Consider the following 25,243-nt stretch of genomic DNA (forward strand, 5'->3'; position numbering starts at 1 on the left):
AAAAGATAAAAAAGTTTGCTTATGCCTTTGTTCTTACATCGCGAAGGCTCCGACCTTACTTCCAAGCCCATACCATTAAAGTTCGCACTAGTCAACCAATGAAAAATATCCTACAAAAAATAAACTTGGCTAGGAGGATTTTACAATGGGCAGTAGAACTGTCCAAGTTTGATTTAAGATGCAAAACTCAGACAACCATCAAATCGCAATACCTCGCCGACTTCATCGCTGAATACACTAAAAGTCCTGAAAACCCTACTACATAGAGTATGTATGTAGATGGGTCATCAAACAAGTCTGGAAGAGGAACTTGTGTTATTCTAGAAAGCGATCAAGGAACTCGGATAGAAGTATCCTTAACGTTCAAATTCCCTACTTCCAATAATGATGAAGAATATGAAGCTCTACTTGTTGGATTGAAGCTAGCTAAAGAAGTGGAGGCAGAAAAGGTAGTGGTATTCAGTGATTTGCAGGTAATGACGTCACAAATTAATGGCACCTACCAAGCTAAAGATCCCACTAAGAAGAAGTACCTGGATGAGACACGAGAACAACTGACACTCTTTTTAAAAAGTGAGGTCCGACATATAACTCGTAACTCAGAAGTCCAATGCCCGAGCTGATGCTCTATCAAAGTTAGCCAGCACCAAGTCAGAAGGCAACAATAGAAGTCTCATTTAAAAGACTTTACAAACGCCAGTCATATCAAAGGAAGAAAAAGTACTGACTATACACAATCAACATTTAGGGTGGATGACCCTTATAGTCAACTACCTCAAATTTGACATGCTCCCTAAAGATGAAAAGGAGGCCAAAAGGCTCGTAAAAGAGGCACAAAACTATACACTAGTCCACAATATCCTATACAAAAGAGGGATCTCAACGCCTCTCTTAAAATGCTTTCCGACCTCTAGTACAAAGGAAGTCTTGGAGGACGTACGTAGTGGCATATGTGGAAACCACCTAGCAGCTCGGTCATTAGCAAAAAAAGTGATATGAGCTAGCTTTTTCTGGCTGACCTTACAAAAAGAGGCGGCTGAGTTTGTTAACACGTGCCTACCTTGCAAAAAACATGCTAGTTTCCATGTGGCGCCCCCTGAAGAGCTCATCAGTGTTAGCTCACCATGGTTATTCGCGAAATGAGGTCTTGATCTACTTAGACCATTCCCACAAGCACCAAGCCAAGTCAAATACCTGATAGTGGAGATTGACTACTTTACTAAATGGATTGAGACAGAGCCCTTAGCAACCATTACTGCCCAAAGAAGTCAAAAATTCTTGTTCAAAAATATTGTCACAAGGTTTAGGGTCCCTACACTCTATCACCACGGACAATGGAACTCAATTTTCTAACTCGACCTTTAGAAACTTAGTGTTTGACCTGAAAATAAAACATCAATTTACATCCGTGGAGCACCCCCAGACCAATGGACAAGTTGAAGCTACCAATAAAGTCATATTGGTTGGGTTAAAATGCTGATTACAAGATGTGAAAGGAGCTTGGGTGGACTAGCTTCCTCAAGTCTTGTGGGCATATCAGACCACTCCACATTCCACAATGGGAGAATCACCCTTCCAAGTTGCATACGGAATGGAAGCAGTGATCCCTATAGAAATAGCTGAAGAATCACCTAGAGTTTTATTTTACAACGAAAGAGCTAACGCCCAGGCTAAAAAAGAAGAGCTCGACCTCCTCTGTGAAATCTGAGAAAGAGCTTGGATTAAGGAGGAATCCCTGAAGCAAAGGATGGATCTAAGATACAATAGAAAGGTGATCAAGAGAAACTTCACGACCAACGACCTCGTCCTAATTCGAAACGACATCGGAATACAGAAGTCAGGTGATGGAAAGCTAGCTGCAAATTGGAAAGGACCTTACAAGATAGTAGAGATCCTAGGCAAAGGTTCCTATAAGGTGTCCGACCTCCAAGGGCGGGAGCTCCCGAGGTCTTGGCACGCTTGTAACCTAAAAAGATACTATTGCTAAAAGTCTTGTACCTATGTGCATTCTTTTTTCCAATAAAAAGGGTTTTTTTATGAGGCACCAGCATAAGGGCTAGGGGCACCCAAGCTTTTAGTAAATAGCTCTATAAAGGAATTTCTTAAACATTAATAAAAGATTCCTTGTCTATTTCTTTTTAAAAGTTTTCTATTTCAAACGCATTAACTTAAGCTCGACAAACCGCAAAAATCATTACCCGGCCTAAAAGTTGTCGGCAAGATAAAGCGACGAGGTAAAAGTTAATGTAAGAAGTTATACAAATAACTCGTTGATAAACCACTATTTTATGGTTTATATTGTGTCTAATTGAGTGGTTTTTATCAAATTCTTGCCCACTTATTCATATGATTTGCATGAATTTACAATTCCATCCCAAAACTGTTCCATGATTGAAAACTTGCTTCCTAGAGATCTTTTTATTGTGTATTTTAATTCTCCTTTATACCATTCGATGCCGTGATCCGTGTGTTAAGTGTTTCAAGCTTCATAGGGCAGGAATGGCTTAGAGAATGGAGAGGAAGCTTGCGAAAAGGGAAGGAGCATAAGAAATAAAGGAGACAACCAGCGAACAGTAACGCGCATGCATGGCTAACGCGTGCGCGCGAATTGGACAAAATCACAGCGACGCGTATGCGTGCTTGACGCGTACGCGTGGATTGGAGTTTGCGCAAATAACGCGAGCGCGTGCCTGACGCACACGCATGGCAAGAAAAATGCTGACCGACGCGTACGCGTGACTGACGCGTACGCGTGACCTGCGCGATCTGCAGAAATTTCAGAATACGCTGGAGACAGTTTCGGGCCACGTTTTGACAATTCTGCATAACATTCTCTTTTTCTTTCTTCTTCATGCATTTTTATGTTGGTGTTGGAACTTTATTTAGGCCTTTCACTATTACCTGTGGATTATTATGGAGTTGTTTGACAATTCATATTAATTGTTTTAGGAATGCTTGCATGTTCCAATTTCATTCTCCCCTATCATATTAAACATGCATACTACGTATTTGTGAAAAGCCCATATGGCATTGTGAATTCTTAATTATTCTATCCTTCTACTCTAATGCTTGTTTTTCACCAAACCCTTTCAATATTTTATTAATTAAATATAATTGACAATACAAATATTATTGTTAGTTTCTTACGACTGATAATACATTTTGGCTTTTAATGCTTGATCTATGCTACTCATGCCTTTGCCCGCATGCCAATAAATATCTTGCATTTAATTGTCTCAATTCATCATGCTATATTTCCATTGATGTCCTAATTTCATGGAGTCGCGACCATGTGTTCACGACATTCTTCTTTACTTTGGCATGATTATCACTCGTACTGCCCTCTGCCTTGCTCTATCCCTTTGACTTCATGTCCCTTTCTCTTTTTTCTTTTCAGGATGGCCACCAAGAAGGGTAAAGAGAAAGACTCTATAACGAGCACCAACTGAGGAACCACAACCCCCGCCCACCTGCACATCTTTGCATGCACCAAAGACGGTGCAATCTCTAAGTGTGGGGAGGTCGATCTCGATCTCCATGGGTTAGTTACTCTTCTATCTCAACACCAATGTTTTATTTTCTTTGTTTGTTCATTGTTGCATTTGCATATTTTCTTGATTTTGTGCATATTTTACCACTTGGGTGAAGTAACATTTTCTTTTTCAAGGAAATTTTTATAGCATTTCACTAATTTGAATTAAACTTTTTGAAAAAATTTGTTTGAAGAAATTTTATTTTGGAACATGGTTTTAGAGCTCGAATACACAAAATCTGTAAGATTTTGAGCCTACTTGATTAGTTGCATTTTATCAACCAATATTTTATTTTTGGTGTGTGTTGTTCTCTCTAAAATTATGATCTTTGTCTTGTTTGATTCTATATTTCCATGGTTTAATGTATGCATGCACTTATATGATTGAGCCCTTATTTCACTTAGCCTACATACCCATATGGCCTTACCTTTTATTATCCCTTGCAAACCAATATTGAGCCTATTATACCCCTTTGTTCTTTACTTTAGCTCATCACTAACTCTAAGCGAAAAATAATAATGTCCTTAATTTGAATCCTTGATTAGCTTAGACTAGTGAAAGTGCTCATGAATTAAGTGTGGAGAAAGTGGGTTTGGAAACGTTTGGTTTGGGAATTGAGTATGTTAGACTTTCTGTGAAAATGTGAAAAATGTTGAGAACATGTTTATGCATTCAATACCTTAATCGTATGCTTTGAGAAAAACAAAAGAAAAGAAAAATAAATAAAAAAAAATAAAAAAAGAGAGAAAAAGAAAAGAAAAAGAGCAGAAAAATAAAAAGGGGACAAAATGCCCCAAAGCAAATGGTGAAAGCAATGCATATGAGTTGTATTAAAACTAGGATGCATGAATATGTGGCAAAACATAGTTAATGGGCAGTTAGATCTTGTATTATGATTATATGGATTGTCTTTAGTTAAGTGGAAAAAGTTTAGGTTAATTAAGGATTTAGATTTTAGTCCACTTGGCCAAATACAATCCTACCTTGACCCTAACCCCATTACAACCCTTAAAAGACCTCTTGATTTATGTATTTGTGCATTAAACTTTTGTTGATTGGTAGAAGAAGAGCAAGCCTTAGAAAGCAAGGTTAGTAGAGAATTGAGAGAATCGAACCTTAAACACTTGAGCGATTAGAGTGCATACACTTCTAGTAAGGGTTCGATGCTCGATTCCTTGTTCCCTGCTTTCATGAGCTATTTTCTTCTTGCAAGTTATTTGTACTTTATTTTGTGATTTGAATTAGTGAAATCCAGTTCATATTTATTCTTGAAAGATTTATTTACTTTTTCACCAAGTAGGTAGAATCATTTTAGCATGTAAGTTGCATTCACATTCATAGGTTGCATTGCATGAGTCTTGCTTTTCCTTACTCATTTGTTTTATCTCCTTAAGCTAAGCATGAGGACATGCTAATGTTTAAGTGTGAGGAGGTTGATAAACCACTATTTTATGGTTTATATTGTGTTTAATTGAGTGGTTTTTTATCAAATTCTTGCCCACTTATTCATATGATTTGCATGAATTTACAATTCCTTCCCAAAACTGTTCCATGATTGAAAACTTGCTTCATAGAGATCTTTTTATTGTGTACTTTAATTCTCCTTTATATCATTCGATGCCGTGATCCGTGTGTTAAGTGTTTCAGGCTTCATAGGGCAGGAATGACTTAGAGAATAGAGAGGAAGCTTGCGAAAAGGAAAGGAGCATAAGAAATAAAGGAGACAACCAGCGAACAGCGACGCGCATGCATGGCTGACACGTGCACACAAATTGGACAAAATCACAGCGACGCGTACGCGTGCTTGACACGTACGTGTGGATTGGAGTTCGCGCAAACGACGCGAGCGCGTGCCTGACGCGCACGCGTGGCAAGAAAAACACTGAATGACGCGTACACGTGACCGACGCGTACGCGTGACCTGCGCGATCTGCAGAAATTTCAGAATACGCTGGAGACAGTTTCGGGCCGCGTTTTGACCCAGATTTCGGCCCAAAAACACAGATTAAGGTCAGGAAACATGCAGAGGCTCAAGATATCAGATCGTAATTCACTTTTTAAAGTTTAGATGTAGTTTTTAGAGAGAGATGCTCTTTCCTCTCTCTTAGGAATTAGGATTAGGATTTAGGATTTCTTCATCACAGGTTCAATGTTCTTTTTTTATGTATTTTCTCTTTCATTTGTTTATGAACTTTTCCATGTTGCATCTGATTTCTTTTATTAATATTTGAGGTATTTCAGACATATGACTTTTATTTAGTTTCTTATATTCTTGGTTTTAGTTGATTAATTGGTGACTCTTGAGTTATCAAACTCATCGTGTTTGATGATTGTATCTTTGCTGATTGATTTAGATTCCTATAACTCTAGTCTTTCCTCAGGAGTTGACTAGGACTTTAGGTGTTAAATTGATTGGTCCACTTGACTTACCTTCATAGTTAGAGGTTGACTGAGTGGGAGCAAAAATATAATTCTCATCATCGTTGATAAGGATAAATAGGATAGGACTTTGATGAGCGGATAATTTATACGCTTTTTGGCATTGTTTTTAGGTAGTTTTTAGTAAGTTCAAGCTACTTTTAGGGATGTTTTCATTAGTTTTATGTTAAATTCACATTTCTGGACTTTACTATGAGTTTGTGTGTTTTTCTGTGATTTCAGGTAAATTTTGGCTGAAATTGAGGGACTTGAGCAAAACTCTGAAAAAGGCTGACAAAAGGACTGCTGATGCTGTTGGAATCTGACCTACCTGCACTCAAAATGGATTTTCTGGAGCTACAGAACTCCAAATGGCGCGCTCTCAACGGCGTTGGAAAGTAGACATTCAGAGATTTCCAGCAATATATAATAGTCCATACTTTGTTCGGAAATTGACGACGTAACCTGGCATTGAACGCCAAGTACATGCTGCTGTCTGGAGTTAAACGCCAGAAAAACGTCATGATATGGAGTTGAACGCCCAAAACACGTCATAACCTGGAGTTCAACTCCAAGAGAAGCCTCAGCTCGTGGATTGATAAATCTCAGCCCAAGCATACACCAAGTGGGCCCCAGAAGTGGATTTATGCATCAATTACTTACTCATGTAAACCCTAGGAGCTAGTTTATTATAAATAGAACATTTAACTATTGTATTAGAGGATCTTTTGACAGTTTAATCTCTTGACTGTTTAGCCTTTGATTATTCGGTCTCTTGATCACTCAGGGGGCTGGCCATTCGGCCATGCCTGAACCTTTTACTTATGTATTTTCAATGGTGGAGTTTCTGCACACCATAGATTAAGGGTGTGGAGCTCTGCTGTACCTCAAGTTTCAATACAATTACTATTACTTTTCATTCAATTATCTCTTATTCTTATTCCAAGATATTCATTAACACCCAAGAACATGATGAATGTGATGATTATGTGACGCTCATCATCATTCTCACCTATGAACGCGCGTGATTGACAACCACCTACGTTCTACATGCAACTGAGCTTGAATGTGTATCTCTTAGATTCCCCAATAGAATCTTCGTAGTATAAGCTAGATAGATGGCGGCATTCATGAGGATCCGGAAAGTCTCACCTTGTCTGTGGTATTCCGAGTAGGATCCTGGGAATCCGGAAAGTCTAACCTTGTCTGTGGTATTCCGAGTAGGATTCCGGTAATGAATGACTGTGACGTGCTTCAGACTCGCAAGTGCTGGGCGTTAGTGACAGACGCAAAAGAATCAAGGGATTCTATTCCAGTAGGAGCGGGAACCAACCAGTGATTAGCCGTGCTGTGACAGAGTGCGTGAGCGTAGTTTTCACTGCAAGGATAGGATGTAGCCTTCGGCCAGTGTGATGCCTCCAGACGATTAGCCATGCCAGTGACAGCGCAGAGGACCATTTTCCAGAGAGGATACAAAGTAGCCATCGTCGAACGGTGAACCCCTATACACAGCTTGCTATGGAAAGGAGTAAGAAGGATTGAGTTGAAGCAGTAGGAAAGTAGGCGTTCTTGAGCCATACAGTATCTCCATTCGCTTATCTGAAATTCCCACCAATGAATCTGCATAAGTATTCTATCCCTTTTATTATTTCTTTTTATTGTTAATTTTCGAAACCATAAAACCAATTTAATCTGCCTAACTCAGATTTACAAGGTGACCATAGCTTGCTTCATACCAACAATCTCTGTGGGATCGACCCTTACTCACGTAAGGTTTATTACTTGGACGACCCAGTACACTTGCTGGTTAGTTGAACGGAGTTGTGAATTCAACCGGTGCCATAATAATGATTTCATACAAATACAAAGAATATGGATCACAATTTCGTCCACCAGACTTCCAGTTTTCATACCTTGCCAAGAGTTTTATTAATAATTAATTTATTTTTCTTATCAATTAAATTACTTGTTCAAACCTTTTCAAAACCCCAAAATATACCTTTGCATAACCAATAATAAATCATACTTTCCTACAATTCCTTGAGAAGACGACCCGAGGTTTAAATACTTCGGTTATCAATTTTATCAGGGGTTTGTTACTTATGACAACCAAACGTTTGTACGAAAGGATTTTCTGTTGGTTTAGAAGCTATACTTACAACGCGATCATTTTTATGAAATTCTTTACTAGGAAAAATCCGATCGTCACTCGTACAAAGCGATCTCAAAACAGGTTGGAACAAAAACAGAGTTGTAAAAATAACTTAACAAAGATCGATTACTCGAAGTCGGGCCTACATAAGGAAATTAATAAAGATTCAAGAGTAAAAACAAATTACACCTTACTATAAGTTTTCAACAAAAGGGTACTCTGCAACTGTGATAAAGTTCTGAACATTACTTAAGGGAAGTTGAAAAACAACAACTAAAAGGTAAAAATGTTCAAAACTACAAACTATTACAAAAGTCAAAGCATTAGCAAAGCCCACAGGTCGGGCTATTATGAAAAACAAAAAATAACAAAGAAATCTAAAAAAGCTTAAGACTTCTCACCCATCAGAGGATTGAAAGCCGCTCGAGTTATGGCGTCTTTGCCCATGGCCGATGGAGTTGGAGGATGCATGGAGACTGGCACGGCCGAGTGAATCTCAGGAGCAGAAGAAGAGGTCTCCACAACAGCAGCTTTAGGTTGGGCTCCTGAGGTGGAGGTCAGACCAACCTAAGGTCCCAAAGTCTTCAGATTCTAAGGAGGATCCTCCTCATCGTCCGACTCGGGTGTAAGGACTATCTTCTCATCCACCACTATGTTGTCTGTGCTGAAAGGGCAGAGGTCAAGGTCAGGAGCTATGATCTTAATTTGGGCTTTTAGGTTCTCGAACATTTCATCCATGCCCAAAGCAGCCAAATCCTGAACCCAGCCAATTCCTCCTTCATCTTCTTTAACTCCTCCTCTTGGGCCATCTTCTTCCCAAAAACATGAGTATAGACCTCTTGGAACTTCTTGGCCTTCTCCTCGGCCAAGGCAGTAGCAGCCTCAGCCTTGTTTGCCCTCTCCCAAGCTCTCTCCAAGTCGGCCTTTAATATACCCCTCTCGTGCTCCAACTCCACCTTAATCTCACTCAGCCTCTCCACATCGGCTGGAGCGGCCACCAAGGCGCTAGTTGTAGCTTGTATGGGAAAGCCCCTCAACTCCCTAGATAGAGAACAGACTTTCACAAGGCGGAGCCCCCACGAGCCAAAGTTTGTAGGTGGTTTTGAATCGTCTCATCATCCATTCTCACACGATGGCAAGGAAGAAGGTTCTCTTCCCCCCAAGCTAAAGCATCAAATTTTATGGTATAGATGCTCTACTCTTTATCAATTTTTTTGTTTTTTGGAGAGAAGTTTAATGCAAGAATGATATGAAGGAGTGGACTCTGAGCGGATAAGGCAGGAGAGGGGAGTAGGGATAACAACTTTCGGATCGGAAGGATCTGACCCCGACCTCTTTCTAAGAGAAGATCGGATAGGCTTCACGACCTCCTGCTGCAAAAAAGCCACTCCGACCTCTTTCTGTTGCTGAAGGCTCCGAGCTACCACAATCTTTTTTGTGTTTTAAAGAAACTTCATGACTGATTTTGGGGCCATATTTTTTGCAAACCAAAGCAGAATATATTTAGAAACAACAAAGCTGGAAATGAATAAAATTCAACAAGAAAAGGAAAACGGAGCTACCAAGCTCTGACTTCAAAAGGCTGAGATCTCCTAAGAATCTTTTTGTATCCAAATGGGGAGGCTGACCCCAAGTATTTAATAAAAAATCTACCACACCCCTCTCTAGGTCATCTAACTTGGATAAGTCAACTTTATGAATTATAAGGCTATCTTGCCAGTACAGAGAGAAAAAGGGGGTTCTTAATTCTCAGGAAAAAAGAAAGGTCAGGAATCATCAATAGCTCGGACCTTAAAGAAGTGATTTTTGAAATCATGAAACGAAACGTCAAAGATAGAAAAAACATTCTGACCTTGTACAGCTCAGAAGGACATCCATCCCGACTTCTTTGAGGAACTGTAAGGTTTTGTTACAACAAAAAGATAAAAAAAAACATTTACAGAGGGTTCGACATTTAAATCCTGACATAAGAGCTCGTACATCTTCACGAAGGCCCAGGAATTCGGATGTAGTTGGGTAGGGGCAAGGTTACAAGACCTAAAAACTTCCATTTCAAAGGGAGTAAAAGGAAGTCGGATGCTTAACCTAGTAAAGAAGCAGTCATAGGTGTAAAAGAAAGGCCGCTCTGAATCCACTAAAGGGGGGGGGGGAACATACTCTCTCCTCCAGGTCAGGTGGATCTAGCACATAACTTTTCTCATCCTCCCTATTCTCACAAATACTATGGTACTTACGAAGTTCATCACAGTACTCCCTATCAATCACGGGAACACAGCAAAGAACAACACTATCTACCTAAACTAGAAGACTAGGAGGGACTTTGGTTGACGTATTCATAATAACACAGCGAGACATATAGGCTACACCTACAAATACAAAAATAAGAAGCCCGTTACTAAAGAAGTCAGATACCGCCTCAAAGAGGTCGGGCAAATCAACAGAAAACAAAAGAAAACTACTCTTTTCAAATTCTCACAGAAATATAATGGTGTCACTTCCCATTCAACATTACCTTAAAGTGACACCATTAGGGGAAATGTAACGCACAGTCAACAGGTTAATAATCACAGAGGTGCGAAAAGCAAAATCTTTATGTTACTCCAAAACATTTTCAAAGCACTCCACAATCAAGCATCAAGCCCGCAAGAAAGTCAAAAGCTAATAATAAGCGAAAGGAAAAGCTCAATAGCGAGTAATCCTAAGAAAACAAGAAAGGAAAAAATGGTGAAAGGGAAAAGGAAACCAACCTTAAAGAAGATTCCGAGAAGAGAACACGATAGCAAATACTACGAACGATCCTCTCCTTGAAGGACAAAAGCCGAAACGCTTCAGAAACCAAGATGAAGAAGTCTTGGAAGCAGTAAATGATTGAAAAAGCACAAAGAAGTTCTTTATCCGACTAGCACTCTGAGGGGGCTTAAAGTGTGAGGGTTAGCTTAAGTTAGTGATTGAGATAGTTGCTGACTAATGATTGGTTTGAATTAGTTTTTACAATTTGGTTGTGATAGTTGTAAAGAAGTAGAAGAGAATCACAGATTTAGTTGGTAGAATAATGTTGTTCCAAATTATGTTTGGTCAGGAAAAGATTTCTCATATGATCATTTGAAAATTTTCATATGCAAAGAATTTTTGTTCATGTTCCAAAGGATGAGAGACCCAAATTGGATATGAAGGCAAGACAATGCATTATTATTGGGTATGCTCAGTATGAGTTTGGTTACAAGTTTTATGATCTAGTTGAAAAAACACTTGTAAGAAGCCCTTATGTAGAATTTATTGAAAACTAAACCATTGAAGATAATAATAAGGTAGAGAAGAGTCAATCACATGAGAGTAATGAACTTATTGATGTAGATCTAGGTCAACCACCTCTTTTACCAGAACTAGCAAATAATCAAGCTCATGATCATATGCAGCAAAATGAGCATTTAGTTCCTAATGATTAGCATATGGGAGATCCACTTGAAGCTCCTGTTGGTGATGATGTTGCTAATCAACTTTAGCTACCTAAAGTTTTACCAAGTTTCTGTCCTAGGAGATCTACTAGAGGGCGTTGACCTTCAATGAGGTATCTTCCTAATGAGTATGTAACCTTGACTAATGGGGGAGAACTTGAATATGATGAGGAAGCTATGGAAGGTGACGATAATAAGAAATAGTTTGATGTAATACAAGATGAAATACAACCCTTGCATGATAATCAAATATTTGAACTTGTGAAGTTGCCAAAAAAGAAGAAGTTTTGCAAAACAGGTGGATTTATAGATTGAAGCATGAAAAAAATTCTCAGTCTTCAAGGTACAAAACTAGATTGGTTGGTCAAGGGTTACATGTTTAAAAAAGGAGTTAACTATAATGAAATCTATTCACTGGTTCTAAGAAGATCTTCTATTAGAACTATTTTGAGTCCGTTGCAAATCTTGATTTAGAGATAGAGCATATGGATATGAAAATTGCTTTCCTTCAGACAATCTTAAGAATGAAATTTACATAGAACAACCTGAAGGTTTCATAGTAAAAAGCAAAGAGGATCATCTTTGTAAACTGAAGAAGAGTTTATATGACTTGAAGCAAGTTCTGAGACAATGGTACAAGATGTTCGAGTCTGTGACGGCAAAACAAGGCTACAAAAAGACTAATTCTGATCATTGTATATTTGCTAAATAGTTTGCTAATAATGATTTATTATCCTTTTGATATATGTTAATGACATGCTTAATATTGGTCAGAATGCTTCTAGGATTGACATGTTGAAGAAGTAACTTATGATGTCATTTGCAACGAAGAATCTTGGGTCAACAAAGAAGATTCTTGGTATAAGAATCGAGCATGATAGAAAGGAGAAGAAATTTTGGCTCTCACAGTAGAAATATATTGAGATAATATTGCATAGGTTCCAAATAGAGAAAGCAAAGACTATTAGCACTCCTCTTGCTACACACTTCAAATTGAGTTACAAGGAAAGTCTATGTAGTAAATAAGAGAAGAAAGACATGAAAAAAATTTCATATACATCAGCTGTCGATAGTTTAATGTATGCTATGGTATGCACAAAACTAGATATAACTCATGTTAGTTGTGTTAGCCATTTTATTTCAAACTAAAAAAAAAGAGCATTGGAATGTTGTAAAATGGATAATGAGATATTTTCATAGTACTTCTAGCATGAAGTTGTGTTATGGAGGTGAGAAGCCTATTCTAGCTAGCTATATAGACAAAGACATGGAAAGAGATATTTGATTCTAGAAGGTCCATTTCAGACTTTTTAATCAACTTTGTAAGTGGAGCTATATCTTGACAACCTAGATTGCCAAAATTTGTTGCTTTGTCTACTATAGAGACCAAGTTTATTGAATTATTGAAGCATGCAAGGAGATGCCTTAGATGAAGAAATTTTTGAAGGAACTCAAGTTTGCTCAAGAGAAGTTTATGTTATTTTGTGATAGGTAAAGTGCTATACATCTTAGTAAAAACTCAACTTTTCATTCTTAGTCCAAACATATTGACGTGAGGTATCATTGGATACGTGATATTTTGGATGCCAAGTTGTTAGAAATTGAAAAGATTCATACTTATCAGAATGGTTCTCATATATTGACCAAGGTATTATCAAGGTGAAAGTTTGAAACTTGTTGCTTAATCACCAAATTGGGAGTTACCTCCACGTAATTGTGAAAGGGTATTTGTTGGGTTTCGAACTCCCTTCCTATGTGGAGAAAAGGCCCAAATGTTGGTATCAAATCCCATGATTACTCTTGTTTGAGGGTGAAGTAGTTGAGATTGAGTTAGGTTTGAGTGAGAGATGTCTCATTTAGCAAGAACAACAAACACTTGAATGCCAAAAAAAAACACTTGAGAGGAAAGAAGAGAAAAAGTCATTTTGCACACATACAAAGTTGTCTTTGTAAATTGGCGGCTGCAGATTTATTAATCGTTGGATTAAGATAAAAATTAAACTAAGTGTTTTGCACACCTAGTTCTTGCTTTACACCATTCAGATATTTGATACGAGGTCTGTAGTGGGAGATATTTGCAACATAGCAGTAGGTCTATTTTTGTGGTATTTCATCTTCTTGTTTTGTAAGCTTTGATGTGGTTGGGTTGTTTGACTTGTTGTATGAATGTCTTATGCAGTGATTTGTGACTCTCTTGTACTCTATTTTAATTATAGTGAAGATATTTTCGTGATCTTATAACTAGTGACTTTTACTTTTCACATTAAGGAGGTTTTTCGTGTTAAAATTCTTGGTGTGTTCCAGTTTGCTGCTTCTTTAATTCTTGCAAGTAGCGAATTGTGTGTTTTATTCCTATTAATAAATACAAAAGGCTTCTGTAATTTGACATAATAAGCCCAAGATTTTCCAAAAAGGGGTGTCTCTTTCTGGAGCCTTAATCACATTTGTGTTGACTAAATCTCTAAAGTGGTCTCCTAGATTTGGTTTGTGTACCAATTTGACCCCCTGAAATTTCAATTGCACTAATTTAAACTTCCAAATTGAACTCCAGCCAACATACTAGTCCCTCAGTCTATTTTTGGTGTGAGTCAATAATCGGACGGCTAATGTGGCACCACTAGGGGTGGCAAGCGGGGAAGCCCGCCCCGCCCCGCCCCGCCCCGCCAAAAGCCCGCCCTTAGGCGGGCTGGCCCGCCCCGCCCCGCCTATTGAGGCGGTCCCAGAATCCCAGCCCGCCCCGCCTAACGGCGGGTTGGCGGGCTGGCGGGCCAAGCCCGCCAAATATCCTTTTTTTTTTTTACTTTTAACTATTAAATAATATATATAAAGACATAAAAAAATTTCTTTTATTTTTTACTTTTAACTATTATAATTTCTAAAAGTATAAACAAATTATAATTTTTATATTCACAAACATTAGTCTTTGTAATTATAAATATCTAATAAACATAATTATAAACTAAGTTTTCATCCAAAACATAATTATAAATATTGTTCCCAAAGCAAAATAAACATAATCTAAAACATAATTATAAATATTGTCTCTAAAACAAAATAAACATAATCCAAAACACTCAATTTTCATCTTCATTCTCTTGTAAGTTGGGTTGGGAGAAGTTGGATTTTGGTAAAAAAAATTGTAAAAATACCCCCTCGCTAAAAAATACTAAGCCCGGCGGGGAAGCCCGCCCCGCCCCGCCAAAGCCCGCCAAAGCTCGCGGTTTAAGCGGTGTGGGTTAAGCGGGCTTTTGCTATTTGGCGGTCCCAATTTTCCAGCCCAGCCCGCCTTTTTTGGCGGGTTACACGGGCCGGCCCGGCGGGTTTAGGCCCGTTTGCCACCCCTAGGCACCACTATTGTCACGTGGTATTGGTGCACGGAATTACACTTCGCACAACTGAACCAGCAAGTGCACTGGGTCGTCCAAGTAATACCTGAGTGAGTCAGGGTCGATCCCACGAGGATTGTGATTTGAAGCAAGCTATGGTTATCTTGTAGATCTTAGTCAGGCGGATAGAAAAGTTGGTTGATTGTTTAAAACGCATAAAAGTAAAATAAAGATAACGTTACTCAATTGATGGTGAATGTAATGATAAGAAGATGGTTAAGGCTTCAGAGATGCTTTATTCTTCTGGATCAATTCAGTTTTACTGTCTCCTCTAACTGTGAATGATTTCTTCTATGGCAGGCTGTATGTGATCAACGCCTTTCTTGAGAGGTCGCCGATTCTCCTCCAAAGTTGAACACCTGGGTTAGTGCGCATCCAGTCTGATTAAGGGTGAAGCTCCTGTAGTCCATTCCCCTTAGTGATCCTACTCAAAACGCCACAGACAAAGTCAAATCTTCTGGATCAGAGAATGCTGCACCTTTGGTTCTAGCCTCTACCACAAAGACCATAATCTCCCTATACCTCGGCTGAACTGGTGTCTCGAGAAGTCCCCAACGAAGTCGTGGGTTAGCCGTGTAAGAGATGTATAATCAAGCTAGTAGTTCATCATTGTCCGATGAAAGACTAACTTTGAACCCATGTAGAATGAGATAACCTTGTGCCAGTTCAACACATTCGTAAGGATGAAGAACGAAGATACATCTTAGAATAAAGAATCAAACACGGATTGAAGATAGAACAGTAATACTTTTATTAATCCATAAAACTCAGCAGAGCTCCTCCCCTCAACCTAGGAGGTTTAGAGACTCATACTAATAGAAAATACAATGAAACGTGTAAAGTGTTCCAAAGAACTAGTTCCTCCCTAAAAGTATAAAAGTTCTCAAATAAATACTAGACTAATGACTAAGGATTACATAAGAAGGGTAAAATAGTCTTTTAGTACGAAAATACACTTCTGGGGCCCACTTGGTGAGTGTTTGCGCTGAGGAAAAGAGTAAGCCATGTGCTAGGATGGCTCTAGGGCATTGAACACTAGCTAGGAGCACCTTCTTAGGCGTTGGACGCTGGTCTCTCCTCCCTTGGGTGTTGGACGCTAGAATAATAAGGCAGATGGCTTGCATTGAACGCCAGTTTTGGGCCTTCAATTCGGAAGCAAAGTATAAACTATTATACATTCATGGAAAGCCCTAGATGTTAGCTTTCCATAGCCATTAAGAACGCTCCATTTGGACTTTGGTAGTTCCAGAAAAGATCTTTTGAGTGCAAGGAGGTCAGATCCTGACAGCGTCTGCAGTGCTTTCTCTGCCTCTGAATCAGACTTTTGCTCCAGCTCCTCAATTTTAGCCAGAAAATACCTGAAATTGCATAAAAACACATAAACTCATAGTAGAATTCAAAAATATGAATTTTACACTAAAACCTATGAAAAATTAATTAAACTTAACTAAAACATGCTAAAAACTATATGAAAATGATGCCAAAAAGCGTATAAAATATCCACTTATCAGGTATCATCACTCACCCCACATCATTATTATTCTGTTTCTCATCCCTATCTCTATCCCCCACCTCCACCCTCCACCATCTCTCCCTCTCCTTCCCCTCTCCCTCAACTTCCCACCCTCTACAACCTTCTGCTGGAAGTCCCTCTGCCACCATACTATCCCCTCCGATCTCCTCCCGTCTTCCTTCACCTCCACTACCATAGAATGGGAACACATCCATTAGAGAGCTTATCGTGAAAGATGAGTTTCTTTGGCGTGAAGGTTATAGGCTCAACCACTCGATGCTTCCTTCATTCATTTTACCCTCGCTTGCATAGCGGATTTCGAGGACTGAGAACTCCATCAATTTTCTTTGGGTATGTTGTGATGATCGTAATTGGGTTGATGCAACAATTGGAGTTGTCACTGATATAGGGATGACAACAAGAACAAAAAATTTTGGGTACGATGAAACTGATATTCTTGAGTCACAAGTTGATGAAGCTGCAAAGAGAATTAATAAGCATTTGTTGGATATAATTTACAGACAGTACAAATTCCAAAACACTGCCTTTGTAGGGGTGGCAACATGTACCTTACCCGCGGGTACCCAATCCGACTCCACCCGATCGGATAGGGTTGTCAACCCGATCCGCAGCGGGTAGGGTAGGGTGCGGGTTGGGTTCTAGTGCGGGTCGGGTAGGGTGCGGGTTGAGCCTCAACCCTACCCGACCAACCCGCACCCTATATATGTATATGTTATATATTTATATAAAAATATATTTCAAGTAGATGTTGAACTAAAGATCTCTCACTAAATGTAAAAAATCCTTAGCCACTAAAAGAAGATCATTAACTGATAATTTAATTTTTTTAATATAAAAGTCAGTTCAATTTTAAATTATCATGAAGTTATATAATAATTTTGCATCTTTTTTGTAATCCGCGGGTAGGGTCGGGTACCCGCGGGTTGAGAACGGGTAGGGTTAGGGTTGGGATATTCTCAACCAGCGAGTAGGATAGGGTTGAGTTTATATAAAAATTTTAACCCGCGGGTAGGGTTAGGGTTGGCTTCAAACACTACCCTACCCTACCCATTGCCACCCCTAATTGCTTGTTTAACATGATTTTGTGCAATATATAATGGACATCGTCGGGCCTGATCTTTCTGAACTAGCAAACACGATAAGCTCTTTCAAACTCTCTGGACTGTTGGAAATTGCAATGGAAGTGGAAGTGGAGGTGTTCCTAATCTGTGGCGGTGGAAGTGGAAGAAGATGGAAGAAGATCAGAAGGGATAATATAGTGGCAGAAGGACTTATAGCAAGAGGTGGTAGAGAGTAGAAAGGAGAGGGGGAGGTAATGGAGAGTGGAAAAAGAAGGAGAGAGGGATGGGAATAGGAATAAAAAAGAGGATGATGATTATGTGGAGTGAGTAATGATGTCACGTGATAGTAATAGTGTCACATCAATAGCCCGATTATTGACTCACACCGAAAATAAGCTAAAAACTAGTATGTCATTCGAAGTTTAATTTGGAGATTTAAATTAGTGCAATTAAAATTTTAGGGATCAAATTAATAAACGAACTGAATTTGAAAGACCACTTTAAAAATTCATTACATTTGTGCTATTTCCTTCCACCAGAATATAAAATATATATATATATATATATATATATATATAGCTTCTATTTCCACTATCGAAGAGGTAGTTGAGATATCTCATGAGGCTGCCAGCATAATAACTCCCTCATAATTTCTGATAACTGCTCCAACACCAGCCTTCTCATCCCCTGTAAAAGACGCGTCGAAATTGAGCTTGAAGAGATTCGGAGGTGGTGGCTCCGAGGATGTCGCGTAGTTGCTTTCGAGGGGTGACTCGCCTTTGTGGTGTACTGGTGTTTGACGCCTCTCTCTGCCTGGTAAGCTCCCAAAACTTACTTGTTGCCATCTCAATTATTTCACGCATGTCTATGACTTTGCCCCCAAAAATCAATTTGTTTCTTCTCCACTAGAACCCGTGGAGACACTCGAGGAAGAAATCCCTAATTCCGTTCTCAATTTGCCCCCAAAAGCTTCTCAATCCATTTTCCTATTGATTGTTCTGTTTTCCTTTCTGTTTTCAAGTTAAACAGTGATAAGAACCAGAATCTTTAGGTCTAAGGACAGTCCTTGAAGAAGTGAAGTTCCGTCTCTTCTCTCTGCCAGCATTTGGGGCATATGTTTATGTAATTGACTCCTTTTCTTTGTATACATGGCTTTCAAACAACTATAATTACTCACTATTCACTACTATATACACAAATAACATTACTTATCCTTGATAAAACTATTCGTCAATTTTAAATGAGAAATTATAGGAAGCTATTATCCTTTAATATTGTAGTCAATGTTTTATCACCTAGATTTTTATCACCTAGAATTAGACATTAAACAGAAGGAGACTACATCGATAAAGACACTAAAAATGTCTTTTTTTTTAAGACATTTACATGTGTCATAATATTATTGGACATCTTTATTAAACCGGTTAATAATTTTCTTTTAATAAATTAAAACAAAATCGGTTTATTATAGTAACAATAATAAACCCAATTATCTGCACCATAATTATTAGACCCGATTTGATCTGACCGATTTACACAATTTAAACCGAATCATATTTAAATTTTTTGATAAAAAACATCAATATATCCCTGATTTTTGTTTAAAAAAAAACAAAAAAAAACATGATCCGGTAGGTTATGTAAATTTATCGGTTCGACCAGATCTGATAATAATTGGGTTTATTGTTATTGTTATAAAAAATTTGATTTTATTCTAGTTTGTTAAGAAATTCAAGAATAACCGGTTCATTAATACGTCCAATAATAATGCGACACATAAGTGTCTTTACAAAAAGATGTTTTACGTGTTTTTATGGGAGCATCCTCTTAAACAGAAAAATACAAAATTAAAAATAGTTAAAACATCCAAAACTCAAATTAAAAATATTTAAAAGTCAAATAAATAAAATTAATTTAAAATATAAAATTTAAGATTAAAATTTATAATTTATATTCAAAATTTAGAATTTATAATCTATATTGTTGATTTAAGTATGTGAGATCAGTCTAATTTAATTGTATTTTGTGAATCACTTTTAGCAATAATTTTCCTTATTTCCTGTGTCATCCATAGGTAATTGTAAATTGTAGAATACACTTTACCTAAATCTCTTCTTTACGGCCGAGTATATTCATATACTCCTATTCTTAATTCCTACTTTTAATAAATTTTTGTGACTCTTTTTTATCGTTTTCAAATAAAAAACTCCAAAGTCCAAAGTGGAAACATCTTCTCTGTCCACTCTCCGTTGTGGGTTTGCTTTCTTCAATTATACGTGGGAGTAAAATAATAATTAGATCTTTAAAGATATTAATTTTTGATTAATTTATCTTTGAAGAAGAAAAAATATTAATTAAGTCTTTTAAGATAATAAATAGTGGTTAGGTATGTTATTCTATCAATAAATAATGTAAAATAAAATTTATTTTTAAAATTTTTATATATAATTTATCAATTATTTTTTATTTATCATAAATTCTATTAAAATAAGTGGAGTTTTATTTTAAAAGTTATTATCTATATCACTATTTTAATTTTTATAAATAGATATATTAGAGTAATTAATAATACATATAAGTATTATTGTTAAGTTTTAGTTAATGAATTGATATTATGTGCTCATCATTTACTATTTTAGAGGATTAAATTGATATTTTTTTTTAAAAATTAATTTATTCCAAGTCGAAATTTTGAGGACCTAATTGTTAGGTTACTCTATATGTGGATTAATCTCTTAATCGAATTATCGAAAACCAATATTATTATTGTTTCTATTGACGATGCATACAAGTGAACTAGTTCGCAATCATAGTGGTTCCGTTAGGTGATCTATGGTGTTAAGGTGTTTTGATAAGCAGATGAATCGAATTGGTACGCGCTAACCAGTACGCCGTATGTTGCCTAATTGGTTAACATGTAACTATAATCTGTACTGGTTTGATTTACTATAGGTTTTTTTTTTTCTTTTTCTTTTTTTTGGCTTGTTTCCCCTGCATTATTGTTCTCATCATCTTTGTATCCCTTCTTTCCTTGGTAAAGCTTAGAGCTGGAGTACATAAACTAAGCCGCATGTGGGTTATTACTTGAGATTAATCATAATTTCAGTTCCATAGCTCATTCTTCACAACCATTGCTCTGCAACCTCACACTCTTGCCACCATTCCCGGAACCAAATTCTGCTTCATTACTGCCGAATCTGTCAGTTGTTAACCTTAACTGTTCTTCCTATTAGGAAAAGGTGTAGGTGATATAAAAATGATGTGCTTCTCACACACAACGCACACATAACATTCGTGATCATATATATATACTCAAATTAAATATTCCAGCTTATGCTTACATGAGCAAAGTATTAGAGAATTGAACATTCAAGGAATGCAATAACAGTACTAATCTCTAACCAGCTTCTGCCAAGATGATCACAAATACATTAATTTTGGCTAAGACTCTTGTTTTGATCATCCTTATCTCCTTTTGGTTTCTCCAATAATAATTTTTCACCATTTTGTTCTAAATCTTCTCCCTTATTGTTGATTTCGCTAATATTTTCTTCCACAGGTTTATAAGTATAGAATCTAACACAAATTACAAAATAAATTAAATTTAAAACTTGAACCCCACTAACAAGCAAGTAATAATACTCTAATCTACCTCTATTAAGGTTCCTATCAGGCAACCAATTCTTCTCATTTTTGCCACTATACTTATGAACTAATGTCACCAAAAATGTGCCAACATAGCTCCCAATTGCTATAACTATGCAATATATAGCAGTAGCACTACTTCTCATGCTCTCAGGTGATTGATCATAGAGAAATTCAAAGAGTCCAACAGACATAAAAACATCAGCCAAACCATGCAAACAATACTGAGGTACCAACCAAAACACACTTATTGGAATAATAGCAGTTGGATCATCCAACAAGTTATGATGTGAAGCAATTTCTTTTCTTTTGACTTCGACCGGTGCTGAGATAGCTGTGGCCACAATGTTAATCATGAATCCTATTCCCATTCTCTGTATGCATGTGATTCCTGTAGGATTTTTTGTGAAGCGGCGGACGAGGGGGACAAAGAGGACGTCATAGAGAGCTACTCCGGCCATCATGGTTATGACACTGAATACTGACATGTTTGCTGGGGAGATTTAGAATGAGTGAGAGAGGTGGCGGTTCATTGTTCGAGCTTGTTGGATTACAAAGCTTGGAAGATGAGATGAAGCTGTTATGAGCAAGATCCCTGTTGAAGAAATTGGAATGATTCTAATGATGGATTTTAGTTCCTCAACTCTGTGGACAGTGGCCAGTTTCCATAGGTTTGGTGCTGAATTTAGATCTCTAGCTTCTTCTTCTGTCACAATTGCAGCTTTGTCCAACCATCTGTAAATTTCCAAGAGAGATTACTCGTTGATTTCATTTGTATGTAATGTATTATAAAATCTTATTACATATGTTTAGTTATTTATTGTTTCATTAACAATAATGTTTATCTTGACTTAGTGTCTTAAAACCTTTTATAATGTAACTATATTACTGAATGATAATTTAAAAGAAAAATATCTGGTAACCAAAATTTTTTCTTTTTATATGTCTAGTATTTAAGTCAACACTAGTTAATTTCTTTTTTATTTTTCCATTAAAAGTATTCGTCTCTTAGTACTTTCAATATAAAATCTAAAACACTTTTTTTTAGGTATATAACAATAAAAACATAACTCATAAAAGGTAATACTACGATTTGATAAAAAGTGGAGATTATTCTTTTTTTAATCGAAAAAAATAATAAAAATAAAGATATCATGTGCAATGTACAATTTTCTCAAAAAATTTAGTTGCAATCTTCATTCTTTACCCAATTTCAGTCCTCACCAAAAAGATTTCCCTTGTAAAAATCGGTTTGATTATAGACACTAGATATCTTACCATTGGTTTTGGATTTTGTATCAAAATGAGTGGCAAGAGTTGACGTCTAAATATAAACCCGTTTCGTTACGAATGTTTCTGTCATTATTGCAATACTAACTTAGTAACCAAACTGCACGTATGCACCTACTTGTTCTTTAATTTCAGATTTTTCAATTAAACCAAAAGAACCAAATAGTTATCAATTTGACTTACTTCTATTGATCCGTGTGTTGAAGTCTTCCTTCCACTGAAATAGGAGCATCAAGCTCCTTATTTTGGTAGAAAAGGTTAGGATCATTAGGCAAATCTTCTTTCCTCTTCCTTATAGCTGCCACAATCACTTGCACCAAACGAACCAAAGGGCTTCCCTTTGGTTTCACATTCCTATAGAGTGGTGACCCCAACACAAATGCAAGAATAAAAAATAGCATAGCAATTGTTGGTATGCCAAATCCTCAACCCCACCCAGTGTGTCTTGGATGTAAACCACAATGGTTAAAGCAGTTAGAGACGCCAAACCCAAGCCAAAGAAGTACCAATTGAAGATGTTCCATTTTCTAGATTCCACACCTTTTTTGGTCATGTCAAATTGGTCTCCTAAAAATGGCAAAACACAGGGTCTAATGCCACCTGAGCCAAGAGATGTGAGGAGTAGAGACATGTATAGTATCCATTGTTGTGAGGATGTGGCTTCTTGGCAGTTCACTTGTTTTGGACATGGTGGAGGCCGTGTATGTGGAAGTATAGCAGACAGAGTGGTGAAAATCAATCCCTTAGTGAAAACAATATTTAAGGTAAGCGATGACAATGTATGCAAAACAATATTTAAGCTGTAATCTTATGAATAAGAATATACTATCTTAAATATAAATTTATGTCTCATCTACCATTGCAAAATGTAAAATACTCGTAGTATTATATTTGAACTAAAATACACAGCCAACGTTTCTAAAACTAAAATAGCTTAGAATGAGTGCAATGATGAATACAGAAAGAGAAGTAGTTGATCATAAGAAATCGAACCAGTTGATAGATGAGGGAAGCGACAGTGATGGTCCAATACTGACCAGCAAAGGACTCAGCAATGAGAGCACCAAGGAGAGGAGTGAAGCTCGATGTTCCACCAATTATTGTTAGTATGTTGGATGCAGATACCAATGGCATGTTCATCACTTGTGTTAGGTAACTTATCAAGTTACCATTAAATCCCGCCACCGCGAATCTATCGCAAAATTCGTTTGCTGCATCATGCATACCACATAAGCCAATCAAAATTAACATCTTCAATTTTATAAGAAAGTAGTAGCCGGCTTAGTGGCTTACAGAAGATGAAAGGCAATGTTCGGAGGCCTCCTTTTCGCTTTTGTTTTCTGTTGCAGCCACTCTCTTGCTGTTCATCTCTGAAAACTTCATTGTTGTCGTTGCTCTTCTCTATCTCCATTTTCTTCTCTCTTCTTTGTATATGACACTCACTCTTACCTTGTTCTCTTTCCTATATATGTACACACATCTTTTTGAACTAGAATTTAGAGTGATGAGTTCTTTATTTGTTTACCATGTGACTTGATCACTTCTTCCTCACTTAATTAATTTTTGCAAAAAATTAATAAATAGGTCCTTTGACTTTTTTATTTGCAGACATTTAAGTATTCGAAAATTTGAAAATACATTTAAGTTTTTGACCTTTTCAAAATTTGGACATATCGATTCCTAGTATTTACTTGGATCTGTCAAACCCAACAAAAAAATTAAACGTGATTCTCGTTGTACTAACCTGGTTGATATAGATGCATACAGAGAGAAAGTTTTTAAAATGAGACAAATTAGACAAAAAAATCGATGTATCCAAATTTTAAAGAAGTGAGTGACTTAAATGTATTTTTAAGACCAAAAAATCAAAGATCAATTTATCCTCGATCAAATTCTCCCTTCTCTCTCGGTACTACACTGAAACCAGCTAGACAAACAAATTTAACTAAAACCAATAGTAATGATTAATCGAAGACACTTCCATTTGCGATTTTTCTAATACCACTTACCTTGTTTAATTTTTATATTATCAAATTATATCTACTCTGTGCATCGTTTCGGAAAACTTGTAGGAAATTGTTTTCTGTCAATATCCAAGAAAATAATATAACAATTCACGGATTTTTAAGGCTTTATTGAATCGTTAAGTCATTTGTTTTACTCTTTTTGTTTGACTTAGTTATCTCATCATAACGTTGCATGTGCATCAAATAAAATTGTTAGAAAATATAATAATGCAATTTGTATATGCAAAAATATGGATCCGAGCATAGAGTACACACAAGACACAACTAGCTATAAACAAAGGATAAAGACAGCAAAGCAAGTATGTATCTTAGATCCAAGACTCTAAGTCAGTTCCTTGATGTTCAACAAAAACAGGCAGGCTTGTTATTTATAAAAGAAATTAGAAAGTGAAACATTATACATTTTCTTTTTGTAAACAGGGTGTGCACTCGAAACGAATTGCACTCATTTTATTCAACATATATTCACTCATTTACATAGTTATCAAAGTTAAATAGTTAATCGATCTAGTCAAGATACTAAATCATTTAGTTAGTTGTTCACTCGGTAGAAAAGTACTTAAAATCACAATAGAAGCTTTAGTCTGGGAACACAACTGTGAAACTTAAGGTTTGAGGTTTAAGATTACAAGGCCTAAGTTCTACACTTCTACCGGAGACAGATTTAAAATGGGCGAGTAGTGGTCTTGACCTCCCCAAAAATTTAAAAGACAGCAGAGAAGGGGAAGGGAAATGGAATGGA

General features: G+C 37.0%; 2 pseudogenes; one reads left to right on the top strand and one right to left on the bottom strand.

Annotated features, from left to right (window-relative positions):
* The first annotated feature begins 269 nt into the window (after positions 1–269).
* On the top strand, positions 270–17,775 carry LOC130934333 (gamma-tubulin complex component 3-like; annotated as a pseudogene).
* Positions 17,776–20,856: 3,081 nt separating this feature from the next.
* Positions 20,857–23,885, bottom strand: LOC130932469 (protein NRT1/ PTR FAMILY 3.1-like; annotated as a pseudogene).
* Positions 23,886–25,243: the final 1,358 nt, after the last annotated feature.

The sequence above is a fragment of the Arachis stenosperma genome, chromosome 6 (genome assembly GCF_014773155.1).
Source record: "Arachis stenosperma cultivar V10309 chromosome 6, arast.V10309.gnm1.PFL2, whole genome shotgun sequence".
Classification (NCBI taxonomy): Eukaryota; Viridiplantae; Streptophyta; class Magnoliopsida; order Fabales; family Fabaceae; genus Arachis; species Arachis stenosperma.